We start from the raw sequence: 15,680 nt of genomic DNA, 5'->3' as shown, positions 1-15,680 counted from the left end.
CCAATTGGTCATTGAGGCGGCGCCGACACCGCGCGAACATATATGTAGTGGTCTTGAAACAGTACATGGCGTAGGCCTCAGCCAGCGCCTTATTTGCAAGGACCTAGTCCGGCGCGACGTCCGACATCGCGAACATGACATGGCACTGTGCGTTACACTGCTCCCACCACTTGGCTAACTCAACTACCATCAGGGCACTGCGTTGACGTTCCCCCGTGACGACGTCCAAGATAATGCACTTTCGTGACCGCCAGGTATGGTGCCCACTTCATGGCGAACAAGCATCGACATGGGACGATGGTAGTGATGAGGCAGCGAGGGTGGCGCCGAACTGCAGTCACAGAGGGAGCGTGATTGTCGCTGAGAACTCCTCATCCGTTGTGGCAGCCTGAGCAAGGAGGGGCGGCTACTACCGCACTTCGTCATCCAAAGAGAGCATGACCTCCTCCTTCGACGGCGTTAGAGGAGGACGACGAGCGAAAATATCACGCGCTGCGGCACCACGATCTGAAGGAAGATCCCTCCGCCGGCGCCGAGAAACATGCAGAAGAGCTTGACTTTCCCATCCCACTGGTCTGGGAGAGGATCGGACCGGATCCTATGGCTGTGGGGAGAGGACCATAGAGGACACGAGACGGGGTTGTTCGACGTCGGAGCCCTGCATAATTAGCTCGAGCAGGTGGAGTGATGTTGCTTCAATGCCGCACAATGACTTGAGTAGTCTTCTCGATTGCCGCATCCACGTTGAAGCGGCGCCGCCCTGCCGTCTTGTCTGGGCGCACTAACCAGCATCAAGGTCGTCGAGTTGCGCCCGCTCTGTAGTGTTTGACCGACATCGATGTGCGGGCACAGTTTCGAGAGCGGTTTGTGCCAGAGAGGGGTTTGGTGGGACCGTGTACAATAGCACGAGTCCGAATTCCTGCAAACCTCCCCAGCTTTGGTGTAGGTTCGAGCAAATTCTACGTGCAAACTTAATCATATATGTGTGTTTTAATAACATTAATGTATTAGTATAAAATCATTCTTATTTTCTCCATGCCTCATTATTTTGTGACGTCGTAATATTTCCCTACCGTGCGAAATTGTGAAAAATTCAACACCGGCAAACTTCGAATGTGTGTGTTAACGTAAGTTTATGGCCACAATATTTTTTTTTCATGGATATAGATGGGAGAGAAAAAATAGGGAACCGGTGAGGTCACGCCTCCAACCAGACACAGCAGCGAGGCTGTCTGGTCTCGCGTGTCTTTTTTTATCAGGTCTCGCGCATGGTGGATCCAAGCAATTTCGCAACCCTCTTCCCGTTGTGTATGATTCGGCCGGCCCAACTACCTCGTTTTTTGGTTTTGGGAAGATTCTAGAACATTTCCAGACTGGTTTTTATTTTTCATTTTTATTCTTGTTTTTTCACCTTTTTAATTTTAGTTTTCTCTTTTCTTTCTTTTTAGTTTTCTTTTAAAATTTACTTCAAAAAGCCCCAGTTTTTTCCTTTTTTATTTTATGAACTTTTTTGAATTCTTGAACATAATTATAGGTCATGAAATGTTTTAAAAATCATGAACGTGTCACAAATTCATGAATATTTCTTTTTACAAATTCGCAAACATTTTCTCGAAATCATGAGCATGTTTTAGAATTAGTAAATATTTTTGAATCCGTAATTTTTGAAATTTGAAAATAATTTTAGAAAAATTTGAACCTTCTTTGACATTTCAACATTTTAAAAATATCTTGAACATTTTTGGATTCGTGAATATTTTATAATTCACAAACATTTTATGAATACGTGAACATTTTTTTATTTTCCAAAACATTTTTCTATGAATTCATGAACATTTTTTTAATACACGAACATTTTTAAGAAATCCATGAACATTGTTTGAATTTTTTAACGTCTTTAAAATATTTGCAAACATTTTTTGAAACTTATGAGCAATTTTAAAATATGTGAACATTTATTGAAAACCACACGTATTTTTTGAGCCCTGAACATTTTATGATTTCTAGAATCGTTTTCTCAAAATTACAATTTTTGGAATTTTTGAACCTTTTTTTAGTTCCGGATTATTCTAAAGTAGAATAAAATAAAAATATAAAAAATGAAAAATGAGAAAAACTGGGGACGCCCAGCCCCGAAAATGGGCCGGCACAAAGTGGAGCGCCGGGTGAAGGGACGTTGTGCGTTCGCCAGCGCGCACCGCACTAGATAGGAGCTCCTGTCGCGCGCGACACCTCTGGCCTACCTCCTATGTGGTATTCTAGTCGGGCCAAAATTCTAGGGTGGAGCATGGCCCACCCTGTGCCTCCGCCACTAATCTGGACTTAGAGACTAAAAGGAAGGGAGTACATGCGATTTTGTTTTTGCTCGTATGGTTTGTGCATATTTTCGTGGCACATTCCTTATGTGTACATGTGTGTCTAATAAAATTTATTTTAATTATGTATATTTACCGTCTTATAATAAATATTATTTGCAACACATACATGACAATAATATAAGATCTGTTGCAATCTACATACGATACTATGGCCATGAGCTGCAAGTCTACAATGCATACGCTGCAACGCTTATATGCGTATCTCTTGTAAATTTTGCAACCTATAGTGAAAACGTTGTAGACTATGTGTTGCTTTATAGAGGGTATACTTGTAGTGTCTTGGCGGACTGAATCTTCTGGACCACCGCATTCATAATAGTGCGGTGCTCTTCATCGATGGAAGCGCTACGAAGCGCTCCCAGCAGATTGTCCGGTGCCTCTGGATGGACAGAGGTCACCGGCACAGGCGTCTTGCCCTTTTGGAAGGAGGCCGCCTACCCGAGTCCGGAACCACTGGAGGTTCCGGCGTAGTGTTCGGCTGAGGGACGAACTTGGAGCCCTCGGGGGCTTTGCTCCCTCTGCTCCCGGAATCCGGAAGGTCGCCTTGAGGCGCCTCCCGGACTGTCTCCCCTCGACCCGGTGCCTCCTGAGACAATACCTCGGCATGTTCGTAGGGCAAGGAGAGGTGGCGGTCGGAAGTGGATCGCTATCCATATCCGACGAGCCCAGGGAGCCGTCCGACGAAGATACGTCGATAATGGCTCATGGCGCTGCATAATCATAATTCGGCGTTAGGAGAAGCAGTGCGACAAAGGTATGCTATGAGTTACTCTGGCATCCGAATACTTATGACTTTGCTAGGGGCTTGGCCCTGAGCAGCCACTCGTCTTCGCCTTCGGCGGCGGTGGTGGAGTAGTCCGGAAGGAGAGTCCATCCCTTCTTGGACCCTTCGCCCCCCCCCCCCCCCGCCGCAGTTGGGGCGGCCTTCCTTTTCTTGTCTCCCCCAACTTGAGGGGGAGCATCTTCATCTTCCTCCTCGTCTTCAGTGGAGTGCATCGCAGAGTTATCAGACGATGAGTCCGATAACACTTGGCGTCGGGAACTCTTTCGGGTTCCCTTGGCCTTCTTGGTCTTCTCCGGCACCTTGTAAGGAGCCGGAGTCAGCATCTCCGTCAGGAGAGCGTCCGCATTGTCTTTGGGCAGAGGGGTCGGACAGTGAATCTGCCCCGACGTCTCCACCCAGTCTTGCCAAAGGCATGGAGGTCAGACCCCGCGCATGGTTAAGCTAGGGGAAATAAATATCCTACCGGATGTGTAGAACTCACCGAATGTGCTAGGCGCATCACGCTTAGCCCGTGGTCCTCGGTGAGAGAGGGAGGGGCCTCGACGCCCTTAAACAGCACCCTCCAGACGTCCTTGTGCGTCGTGTCGAAGAGCTTGCTCAGAGTCTGGTGCTGGGCCAGGTCGAACTCCCACAAGTTGAAATCCCGTTATTGACACGGGAGAATCCGGCGGATGAGCATGACTTGGACTATGTTGACAAGCTTGAGCTTCTTGCTTGCCATATTCTGGATACATTTCTGGAGTCCGTCCAGCTCCATCGACGAACCCCAAGACAGACCTATCTCTTTCCAGGAGGTGAGCCGCGTGGGGATTCCGGATCAAAACTCGGGGGCAGCCACCCAGTTGGTGTCACGCGGCTCGGTGATGTAGGACCATGCCGATTGCCACCCCTTTATGGTCTCCATGAAGGAGCCTTCAAGGCATATAACATTGGGCATCTTGCCCACCATGGCTCCGCCGCATTCTGCTTTTTGGCCCCCCACCACCTTCGGCTTGATATTGAAGGTTTTCAGCCACAGGCCAAAGTGGGGCCGGATGCGGATGAAAGCCTCACACACGACGATGAACGCCGAAATGTTGAGGATGAAGTTCGGGGCCAGATGATGGAAGTCCAGCCCATAGTAGAACATGAGACTGCGGACGAATGGATGGAGGGTAAACCCCAGTCCGCGAAGAAAGTGGTGGAGGAAGACTACCCTCTCATGGGGTTCCGGGGTAGGAACGATCTGCCCCGCAGCGGGCAGCCGGTGCGCGATATTCGCGGCTAAGTATCCGGCTCCACGCAGCTTCTTGATGTGTCCCTCCATAACGGAGGAAGCCATCCATTTGCCTCCCGCTCCGGACATGTTTGGAGAAGGTTGAGGGGAAGGATGTGGACTTGGGCATTGGAGCTCGAGTGCGCAAGAACGGATTAGCAAGGAGGAAGAAGCGTGGGTAGAAAAATGTTAAACCTTATCCCTTTATAAGGGCGGCCGAAACTATGAGCCCCCACTAGCCTAGTAAAACTCGCTTATCCCCCAAGCACCGTGATTGATGGCACGGTTGGGTTACCCACACCCCTATTGATTAGAATCCCGTAATAAGGGGGAAACGATCTCTACTTTGACAACACGTGTCAAGAAACTACCTCGCGTTATGTGCAGGGCTAGTTAAAGGAAATGGTTCGAATAATCACCGGGCCATGGCATGATGTCATGTTGCCAAAACGTGTCAGCAGACTAGATTTGTGGAAATATTATTCTCTCTACGATGGTATGTGGAACATATTTTGCAGGGTCGGACACTATCCTTGTATTCATATTCTTCCGCGGTGTATTCGGAGGAGGAACCCGCCTTGCAATGCCGAAGACAACACCGCGCGCCGGACTCATCGTCATTGAAGCCTGGTTCAGGGGCTACTGAGGGAGTCCTGGATTAGGGGGTATCCGGACAGCCGGATTATATCCTTTGGCCGGACTGTTGGACTATGAAGATACAAGATTGAAGACTTCGTCTCGTGTTCGGATGGGACTCTACTTGGCGTGGAAGGCAAGCTAGGAAATACGGATATGTATATCTCCTCCTTTGTAACCGACCTTGTGTAACCCTAGCCCCTTCCTGTGTCTATATAAACCGGAGGGTTTTAGTCCGTAGGACAACATACAATCATACTATAGGCTAGCTTCTAGGGTTTAGCCTCTCCGATCTCGTGGTATATCAACTATTGTAACACTCATATCATCAAGAATAAATCAAGCAGGACGTAGGGTTTTACCTCCATCAAGAGGGCCCGAACCTAGGTAAAACATCATGTCCCCTACCTCATGTTACCATCCACCTTAGACACACAGTTCGGGACCCCTACCCGAGATCCGCCGGTTTTGACACCGACACCCCTTAATACAAGCGTAGGCTTACGGTCCAATCCGGCGCGCGTCGTTCAGTCGATGACGTAATGAAGGCTTCGGCTAGTACCACGACGTTGAGTGCCCATAACTGTTCTCGAGTAGTTGGTTAGTGTGTCTAGGCCAGTGGCCAGACTCATATCAAATACCAATATCTCGTTAAGTGTGTTATTTTGAAGTAACTGTGAACGCCAACCAGGGCCAGGCCCACCTCTCTCCTAGATGGTCTCAACCTCCCCGGTCGCTGCGCCACAAAGTAACAGTCGGGGGCCGTCGGGAACCTAGGCCCACCACTACTTGGATGGAACCACCTGCCCCTTCAGCCCCCACATCGGAATCACTTGCGGGTACTCTACGAGCCGACCCTACTTTAGTCACCACATGTATCACATATGACGTATATAAGTATATACCTGTGATCACCTCCCAAGTGATCATGGCCCGATAGCATAGCATGGCGGACGGACAAGAATGTAGGGCCGCTGATGGAATACTAGCATCCTATAATAAGCATTTAGGATTGCAGGTAAGGGTAACAACTGTAGCAACAATGATAGGCTATGCAGCAGAATAGGATTAACCGAAAGCAGTAACATGCTACACTGCTCTTATGCAAGCAGTAGAGAGAAGGATTAGGCGATATATGGTGATCTAGGGGGGGTGAGGGAGTCCTGGATTAGGGGGTCTCCGGAAAGCCGGACTATATCCTTTGGCCGGACTGTTGGACTATGAAGATACAAGATTGAAGACTTCGTCTCGTGTCCGGATGGGACTCTACTTGGCGTGGAAGGCAAGCTAGGCAATACGGATATGTATATCTCCTCCTTTGTAACCGACCTTGTGTAACCCTAGCCCCTTCCGGTGTCTATATAAACCGGAGGGTTTTAGTCCGTAGGACAACATACAATCATACTATAGTCTAGCTTCTAGGGTTTAGCCTCTCCGATCTCGTGGTATATCAACTCTTGTAACACTCATATCATCAAGAATAAATCAAGCAGGACGTAGGGTTTTACCTCCATCAAGAGGGGCCGAACCTGGGTAAAACATCGTGTCCCCTACCTCCTGTTACCATCCACCTTAGACGCACAGTTTGGGACCCCTACCCGAGATCCGCCGGTTTTGATACCGACACCCCTTAATACAAGCGCGGGCTTACGGTCCAATCCGGCGCGCGTCGTTTAGTCGCTGACGTAACGAAGGCTTCAGCTGATACCACGACATTGAGTGCCCATAACTGTTCACGAGTAGTTCGTTAGTGCGTCTAGGCCAGTGGCCAGACTCATATCAAATACAAATATCTCGTTAAGTGTGTTATTTTGAAGTAACTGTGAACGCCAACCAGGGCCAGACCCACCTCTCTCCTAGATGGTCTCAACCTGCCCGGTTGCTGCGCTACAAAGTAACAGTCGGGGGCCGTCGGGAACCCAGGCCCACCACTACTTGGATGGAACCACCTGCCCCTTCAGCCCCCACATCGGAATCACTTGCGGGTACTCTACGAGCCGACCCTACTTTAGTCACCACATGTATCACATATGACGTATATAAGTATATACCCGTGATCACCTCCCAAGTGATCATGGCCCGATAGTATAGCATGGCAGACGGACAAGAATCTAGGGCCACTGATGGAATACTAGCATCCTATACTAAGCATTTAGGATTGCAGGTAAGGGTAACAACTGTAGCAACAATGATAGACTATGCACCAGAATAGGATTAACCGAAAGCAGTAACATGCTACACTGCTCTTATGCAAGCAGTAGAGAGAAGGATTAGGCGATATCTGGTGATCTAGGGGGGTGAGGGAGTCCTGGATTAGGGGGTCTCTAGAAAGCCGGACTATATCCTTTGGCCGGACTGTTGGACTATGAAGATACAAGATTGAAGACTTCGTCTCTTGTCCGGATGGGACTCTACTTGGCGTGGAAGGCAAGCTAGGAAATACGGATATGTATATCTCCTCCCTTGTAACCGACCTTGTGTAACCCTAGCTCCCTCCGGTGTCTATATAAACCGGAGGGTTTAGTTCGTAGGACGACATACTAGGCTAGCTTCTAGGGTTTAGCCTCTAAGATCTCGTGGTAGACCAACTCTTGTAATACTCATATCGTCAAGAACAATCAAGCAGGACGTAGGGTATTACCTCCATCAAGAGGGCCCCAACCTGGGTAAACATCGTGTCCTCTGCTTCCTGTTACCATCCGCCTTAGACACACAGTTTGGGACCCCCTACCCGAGATCCGCCGGTTTTGACACCGACATTGGTGCTTTCATTGAGAGTTCCACTGTGTCGTCACCATAAGGCTTGATGGATCCTTCGATCATCGGTAGCGATGCGGTCCAGGGTGAGGTTTTCCTCCCCGGATAGATCCTTGTATTCGGCGACTCCACATTGCGGGCCAATTCACTTGGCCATCTGGAGAAGATCGAGAGCTACGCCCCTGGCCATCAGGTTAGATTCGGAAACTTGAACTACACTACGGACATCCGCGAAGACTTGATCTTCGACGGATTCGGGCCTGTGTCAGGTGCGCTGCACAGTCACGACGAGCATGACATAACGCTATCGTCAGACAGTATTCGGGAGATCGCATCTGCAACTAGTCTGGCCATCAATCCGGAGCAAATCACGCCATCCGAGAGCGGAGGGGTAGACCCCGCCACGGAGGTCGCGCTCTTAGCGGAGATAGAGTCGGATGCTGACTTTTCCCCTTACAGAGCCGTGTCGCTGAACCACTGGATTCATCTCCAGCCACGGACTCCGAGCCGCTTACATCCGTGCCCGTCGAACTCGACTAGGTGCCGATCATGGAGTTCACCTCCGTGGATATCCTTCAGCACTCGCCTTTCAGCGATCTGCTAAATACATTAAGGTCTCTCTCCCTGTCAGGAGAACCTTGGCCGAACTATGTTCGGCTAGAATGGGATGAGGACGACGAAGAAATTCGCTGCCCGCCCACCACCCACTTGGTAGCCACTATCGACGACTTAACCGACATGCTTAACTTCGACTCCAAAGACATCGACAGCATGAACGAAGATGCAGGAGACAAACAGGAACAAGCGCCTGCAGGGCGCCGGACAACCACTTCATCACATGACATATACATGGTGGATACACCCAAAGAGGGCAATGGCGAAGAGAGAGCGGAGGATGCCCCCTCCAAGCAACCCAAGTGCCAACGTCAGCAGCACCGCTCTAAGTCCCGCCATAGCAAAAACAACGATAACAGCGCAAGAGGAAATAACAGTCCAGTCGACTCTAGAAGAAACGATGACTGCACCGCCCCGGTGGCAGAGCACGATCAAGATGCAAACGGCGAACATAGTACGGATCCTGCGTCCGAACATGGCGATGCCAAAGATAAACCTCATCAAACCCCGACTGGGGAGGAAAACAGTCCGGATGAAGATGCACACATCATCCCAGAAACACACTTGGAGCAAGAGAACCTCCGCAGAAGGCTTATCACCACAGCGAGGAGCCTGAAGAAGCAGAAGCAAAGGCTTAAGGCCGCACAAAATACGCTCAACAGCAGGTGGAACAAAGTGCTCGACAACGAAACAAAGTATGGTGGAAGTTTGCACACAAATAGCTATCCAAAGCGCAAGCTATTACCTGAATTCGACTTTGAGGCCTTAGAGCCCACACAGCTGAAAAATGATACGGCCAACCGGCCGGATCCACCACCTTGTGACCGCGATAGAGCGGCTAACAAAGTCGCACATAAGTTAACACACGATCTACGTGAGAACTTGCGCCAAAAATCTGACGCGACCAGATCCATCTATGGATCTAGGAAGCCCGCTCCGGTACAAAATCAAAACCGAATACTACAACCATCCGAACACCATGGCATATCCGCACACCCCCTATGTTTCACCGATGAGGTGCTGGATCACGAATTCCCAGAAGGATTCAAACTAGTGAACATAGAGGCATACGACGGGACCATAGACCCTGCAGTCTGGATCGAGGACTTTATCCTCCATATTCATATGGCTCGCGGAGACGATCTCCATGCCATTAAATACTTGCCCCTCAATCTTAAAGGGCCAGCTCGGCCCTGGCTGAAAAGCCTCCTCGAAAACTTAATTGGAAGTTGGGAGGAGCTCGAGGACGCTTTTCGGGCTAATTTTCAAGGGACTTATGTCCGGCCTCCGGATGCAGACGATTTAAGTCATATAATCCAACAGTCCGGAGAGTCCGCCCGAAAGCTTTGGAACAGGTTCCTCACCAAGAAGAACCAAATCATCGACTGTCCGGAAGCTGAAGCCTTAGCAGCTGCTTTTAAACACAGTGTCTGAGATGAATGGCTCGCCAGACACCTCGGCCAAGAAAAACCGAGAACAATGGCAACCCTAACAAGCCTCATGACCCGCTTTTGCGCAGGCGAAGACAGCTGGTTGGCCCGTAGCAGCACCAGCGACCCAAGCACATCCGAAGTCAGGGATGGCAATGGAAAACCACGACGCAACAAAAACAAGCATTGAAATAAAGAAGGTAGCCCAGATAATACGGCGGTAAACACCGGGTTCAGGGGCTCTCGACCAGGTCAGTGGAAAAAGCCTTTCAAAGGCAGCAGAGAAGGACCATCTGGCCTAAACAAGATTCTTGACAAGCTCTGTCAGATTCACGGCACTCCCGACAAACCTGCAAATCACACCCATAGAGAATGTTGGGTCTTCAAGCAGGCTGGTAAGCTAAACGCCGAACACAAAGGGGAAGAGACACCAAGTGAAGACAAGGATGAACCTCGCCAGCAAAGCACCGGAGGACAGATAAAGTTCCCACCAGATGTTAAAACGGTAAACGTGATCCATGTTACAAAGAGGAGAAGCAAGCATGCACTCCGAGACACACACGCCATAGAGCCCGTCACCCCTAGGTTCAACCCCTGGTTGGCATGCCCGATCACTTTTGATCATATGGATCACGTGACAAGTATCCGACATGAAGGACTGCTGGCCTTGGTGTTAGACCCAATAATAAATGGGTACCATTTCACATGAGTCCTCATGGACGGCAGCAATGATCTAAATCTGATATATCAGGACACAGTACGCAAAATGGGGATAGACCCGACACAAATAAGCCACGGCAATACTACCTTCAAGGGAGTAATACCAAGCCAAGAGGCCCACCGTACGGGCTCTCTACTGCTAGAGGTTGTATTCGGTTCTCCCGATAACCTCCGAAGCGAATGGTTAACTTTCCACGTCGCTCCATTTCGAAGTGGTTATCAAGCACTACTCAGAAGAACGGCTTTCGCTTGTTTTAAAGCAATACCGCATTATGATTTTCTCAAGCCTAAGACGCCCGGTCCACGTGGCATCATCACAGTTAGCGGAAATACCGAACGTTTTTTACGTGCGGAAGAGGATGCGGCGGCTTTAACAGCCGTGAGCTAGATGGCCTCACCAACCAGAAAAAATGACAGGTCATCAAGACCACAGACACGGTTAGACGAGTCTGTCTCTCCACCACATATACATGAGATTGGTTTGATGATCAAACCCTCATAGACGATACCAGGGGCTTCACGCGTGTAATCAGGGCCAGCCCGGCTCAACTTAACTTATCTTGAATTTTGATAGTTCATTGATAATAACCAATTCTTTTTTTTGGCACGACAACTTTCACCTAAGTTCTTTCCTTTTACAGATGACAATCATGCTACACCCGTCCAGGACACGACACAATGGAGACACAGGCGCAAACGTGTAGCAGGGACCAGCCCAAAGGTTTCTTTTTAGATTAAGACCCCGCGTAAACCTTTTTTTACTGTCTCTTGTTGCTCACATCCTCCGGATACTCCACACAACCGAGAAGGATGCTGACGTTATTGGCATGTGGCCACGTTAGGATATTGCAAGCGCCTGGGCACATGGGGTTTATTATTAAGGGCATTGTTTAGCCCGGTATATGTTATAAAGAACGAACACCTTAGGGAGTGTTCGGTGTTGCGAGTTTGGCCCTATATGCATCAGCTCTGAATCATGTCTTTGGTCAAATGTTGGGTTTTCCCGTCTCCCACGTTTTGGTACCTTACATTCCGTTATATCGGCTAAGGTAGAACATGGAGAACTACTGCGATTGTGCCCTGGTTCATCCGGATGAGCACCTCAGTAGAGAGCCGAAAACTGACTGTCATGATATAGCGAGAGACTAGTCAACCACTCGATGACTCAGCGGAATCTTCGGGATTCCTCTGCATTAACGAAGGTCCGCTTCCGGTCATGTATGTACGCGCCCCGTATTCAGACGAGCGCAGAAGTACCAGGGGCTATATAGTAGCCCCACCGTCAAACTCCTATGGCTAAGTCAAAGTGTTAAAGGAATATAGTCCGATTGCCTCGTTCGCTGCACTACCACCTCCTTAATGGACCAAGATGTTGGATCAAGTGTGGATACGCGTTTTCTGCGAACACCCCCGAATTATATGCGTGGGGGCGGAAGCCGACGACTGCAATATATACATATATACATAAACAGCCGCACAGGAGGCATCATAGTACTTTCGGGCAAAAGAATAAATACAGCCTTGATAACTCAATAAAACATTGTTCGAGCACTGAGCCTCTATCGAACGAGCGCCTTCAAGAACTTCTTCAATGTAGTGCTTGGCAGCCACTCGGCGTACAGCCGAACCCTGTGTCGCAACAATGGTGGCCTCCATCTCCGCCCAGTATGTCTTGATACGGGCAAAGGCCATCCGTGCACCCTCTATGCACGCTGATCACTTCATAGCATCGATGCGTGGCACAACCCCAAGGAATTGTTGCACTAAACGAAAATAGCTATTCGGCCTTGGCCCTCCCGGCCATAGATGATCCACAACAGACCTCATGGCAAGTCCGGACAACCTATGGAGCTCGGCCCACTTGGCCATTCGCTCATTCAATAGCAACGGACGGACTGGAGCATGAAACTGTGACCAGAATAGCTTTTCCACTTCGTGATCTTTCTGATCCTTGAAGTACTCGGCCGCATCAGCAGCACTTGCAGCCAAATCCACGTAGGCGTCCGCAGAACTCCATAGTCGGTCAAGAGGAGCATACTTCAGATCTCCGCATTTAGTCTGCAACAAGAAGGGCTTCCCAGACACGATATCTGTGGCTTGATGCAGCTCCTCCTTCGTCGCTCTAATTTTGGAGCGGGCTTCCTTGGCAGCTACCAGGGCCTTCTCCAGGTCTGTCGCCCTCGCTTGGCTTTCTACTTCAAGAAGATGGTAACGGTCTGCGGCATCTTTTAACTCTACAGCCATTTTGGCCATTCTTTCCTTGCTTTCACAATGCACGGCCTGTTCGGCCCTCAACTCTTCGGCCGCCTTTAGAGCGACCACATTGCTACTCCTTGCTTGTTCCTTGGCTCGGGCAAGCTCCGCCCGAAGGGTCTCCACTGTTGCAGCTCCATGTATAGTCACAACATATTAAAGATACTGGCATCATGCTCCTCTTCAAGTCACTGGTTGACAAGCACGATATCGGCATCAGCCGCATCAAGTTGCCGCTTTAGCTCGGTAAACCCATCAGTCCGGCTAGCCACCGGAGCCTCAGCCACCTACACATAAAGGCAGTTGGGTTATTACCTAGGAATATGATCCTCCGGTTACCTCCGTTCTCGATGACAACTAGAGTCTCAGGGGCTACTATCTGCATAGGGCACACCTAACATGTGCGGTACTATCAAAAACATACACTATTTCACGTACCTTAAAGCCTTTTAGCAGACTCATAAAGGCTTCGTGCAATCCGCTTTCAGTGGATGAAATCCTTTCAATTACCGTACCCATCAGCGTACGATGCGCTTCTGAGACGGCCGCTTGCCCGAGAAGATCCTTCAGTGCGTCCGGCCGCACACTGTACGGTTCCGGACTCTTGCTACCGCTCTCCTTAGGAGCCGGATACTGGGGATTATGGGTAGCCAAAGGGTTATCCTCTGGCCTTGGCGGATCTGGAGATACCCTCTGCGACGACACTTTAGGGTCGCCCACCTCATGAGGCATGGTGTCAGGGGGAGGTGTTTCGCTCTCTATCATCTCCGGAAGGAGATCCCCCGAAGATGAACTCTGTCGAGAAGGGCTACGATCCAGACTACAATTTATAAGCATCGGTAATTGTCTTCGGAAGTAAGGTAGGATATTTTCACTCTTAAGTACCTTTTGATTACTTACAGCTCGGTAGAGGGCAGATCCCCGCGCGGACATTGTGCGGCAAGAATACCCTCCGAGGTAGGACCCTCTAATGAAGATTTCTTCTCCCATTTGGAAACCTTAGTTTCCGGATCTTTAGAGGTAGTCCTCTTCCTTCCCCGGGGAGAGAGAATGTCAGATTCTTCCCCCTAGTTATCCTCCCTCGCGGAGGCGCTCATTCCCCCGGTTGGAATAAGTAGCGAGTGAGGCCCGCTTTCGCCCGCTTTATTCCCCCCCTTCATCTTCCTTTGAGGGAACTAGATAAGGCGCCGGCTCGAGCATGTTGTCCAGCGCTGTTGTCCAAGCCCTCAGGAAGGGGGGCCGAACACCTGATCATCTTCGCCTTTGTTATCCAGTCCTAGTCAAAGAGCGACTCTTTAGAATGATTCCATGATAAATAAAAGGACAGCGGGTTCGGCCATGGGATTACTTACTTGGGCAGCAGGGCGGTTGCAGCTCAAACCCACATCCTCGGTGGTGTCCAGACACTCTATTTGGGGTCCGAAGAACGATTTCTACATCTCTTCGAGCGTCATGCCGAGGAAATGCTGAATAGCTGGCGGTCCTTCCGGGTTGAATTCCCACATACAGAGGGGCCGGCGTTCGCAGGGCTGGACTCGACGAACTAGCATAACTTGCACTACCATAACCAGAATGAAATTTGTCTCAAAGAGATCTCGGATACGGCTCTGCAATATTGGCACGTCCTTTGTTGCACCCCAACTCAGCCCCCTGCTGATCCATGACATTAGTTGCGACGGAGGGCCCGAGGGAAAGGTGGGGCGGCTACCCATTTGGCACTTCGGGGAGCTGTGATGTAAAACTACTCCCACTGCCACAATCTGAACACCTCTGGGAAGGAACCCTCTGGCCATGGAGCATCAACGATTTTGCTTATTAAGGCACCTCCGCACTCTATGTGCCGCCCCTCGATCATCTTCGGCTTCACATCAACGGTCTTGAGACATAGGCCAAAGTGAGGGGTAATGCGGAGGAAGGCCTCACATACGATAATAAATCACGAGATGTGAAGAAGGGAATCCGTAGCCAGATCATGGAAATCCAAACCATAGTAGAACATAAGACCCCTAACGAAGGGATCCAGAGTGAGGCCTAGTCCTCGGAGGAAGTGGGAGATGAACACGACACTCTCGGTGGGTTCGGGAGTAGGGATGACCTGCCCTCGGGCAGGCAGGCTATGCGAAATTTCGGCAGTCAGATATCTGGCCTCTCTCAGCTTCTTGATGTCTTCCTCTGTGACAGAGGAAGGCATCCACCAACCTTGAAGGTTGGATCTGGACATAGTTGAAGGTCTGAAGCGCCTGACCTGAGCTTTGGGTGTTAGAACTCGAGGCGGGGGAAGGATTCAATTGAGCACAAGAGGGAAAAAAGAAAAGGCCTCGCCCTCTTTATAAAGAGGGTGAATATCAAGCGTCATCATCGTGGACGTTTTGGACTTGCCCAAGATCTAGGAGTCATACCAACAGGTACGGTTGGGTTACCCATGTCTGTATGGATGAGGATCCCGTAATAAGGGGGGCACGATCTCTGCTTTGACAAGACGTGATAGAAAAACCGCCTCGCAATATGCGCAGCGCTGCTTGAGGAAAATGGTTCAGATAAGGACCGGGCTGCGACGTGATGTTGTGCTACCAAAACGTGTCAGCAGATTAGACTTATGGAAATATTATTCTTTCTACGGTAGGGGTGTGGAACTTGTTTTGGAGAACCAGACACTATCCTTGTGTTCAAAAATCTTCCATGAAGTATTTGCAGAAGAACCCGCCTTGCAATGCCGAAGAGAATACTGCGCTCCGGACTCATCGTCATTGAAGCCTGGTTCAGGGGCTACTAAGGGAGTCCTGGATTAGGGGGTGTTCGGACAGCCGGACTATATCCTTTGGTCGTAATGTTGGACTATGAAGATACACGCT

This window comes from Triticum aestivum, chromosome 2A (assembly GCF_018294505.1).
Source record: "Triticum aestivum cultivar Chinese Spring chromosome 2A, IWGSC CS RefSeq v2.1, whole genome shotgun sequence".
Lineage (NCBI taxonomy): Eukaryota > Viridiplantae > Streptophyta > Magnoliopsida > Poales > Poaceae > Triticum > Triticum aestivum.
Note: the sequence above shows the minus strand (reverse complement) of the source record.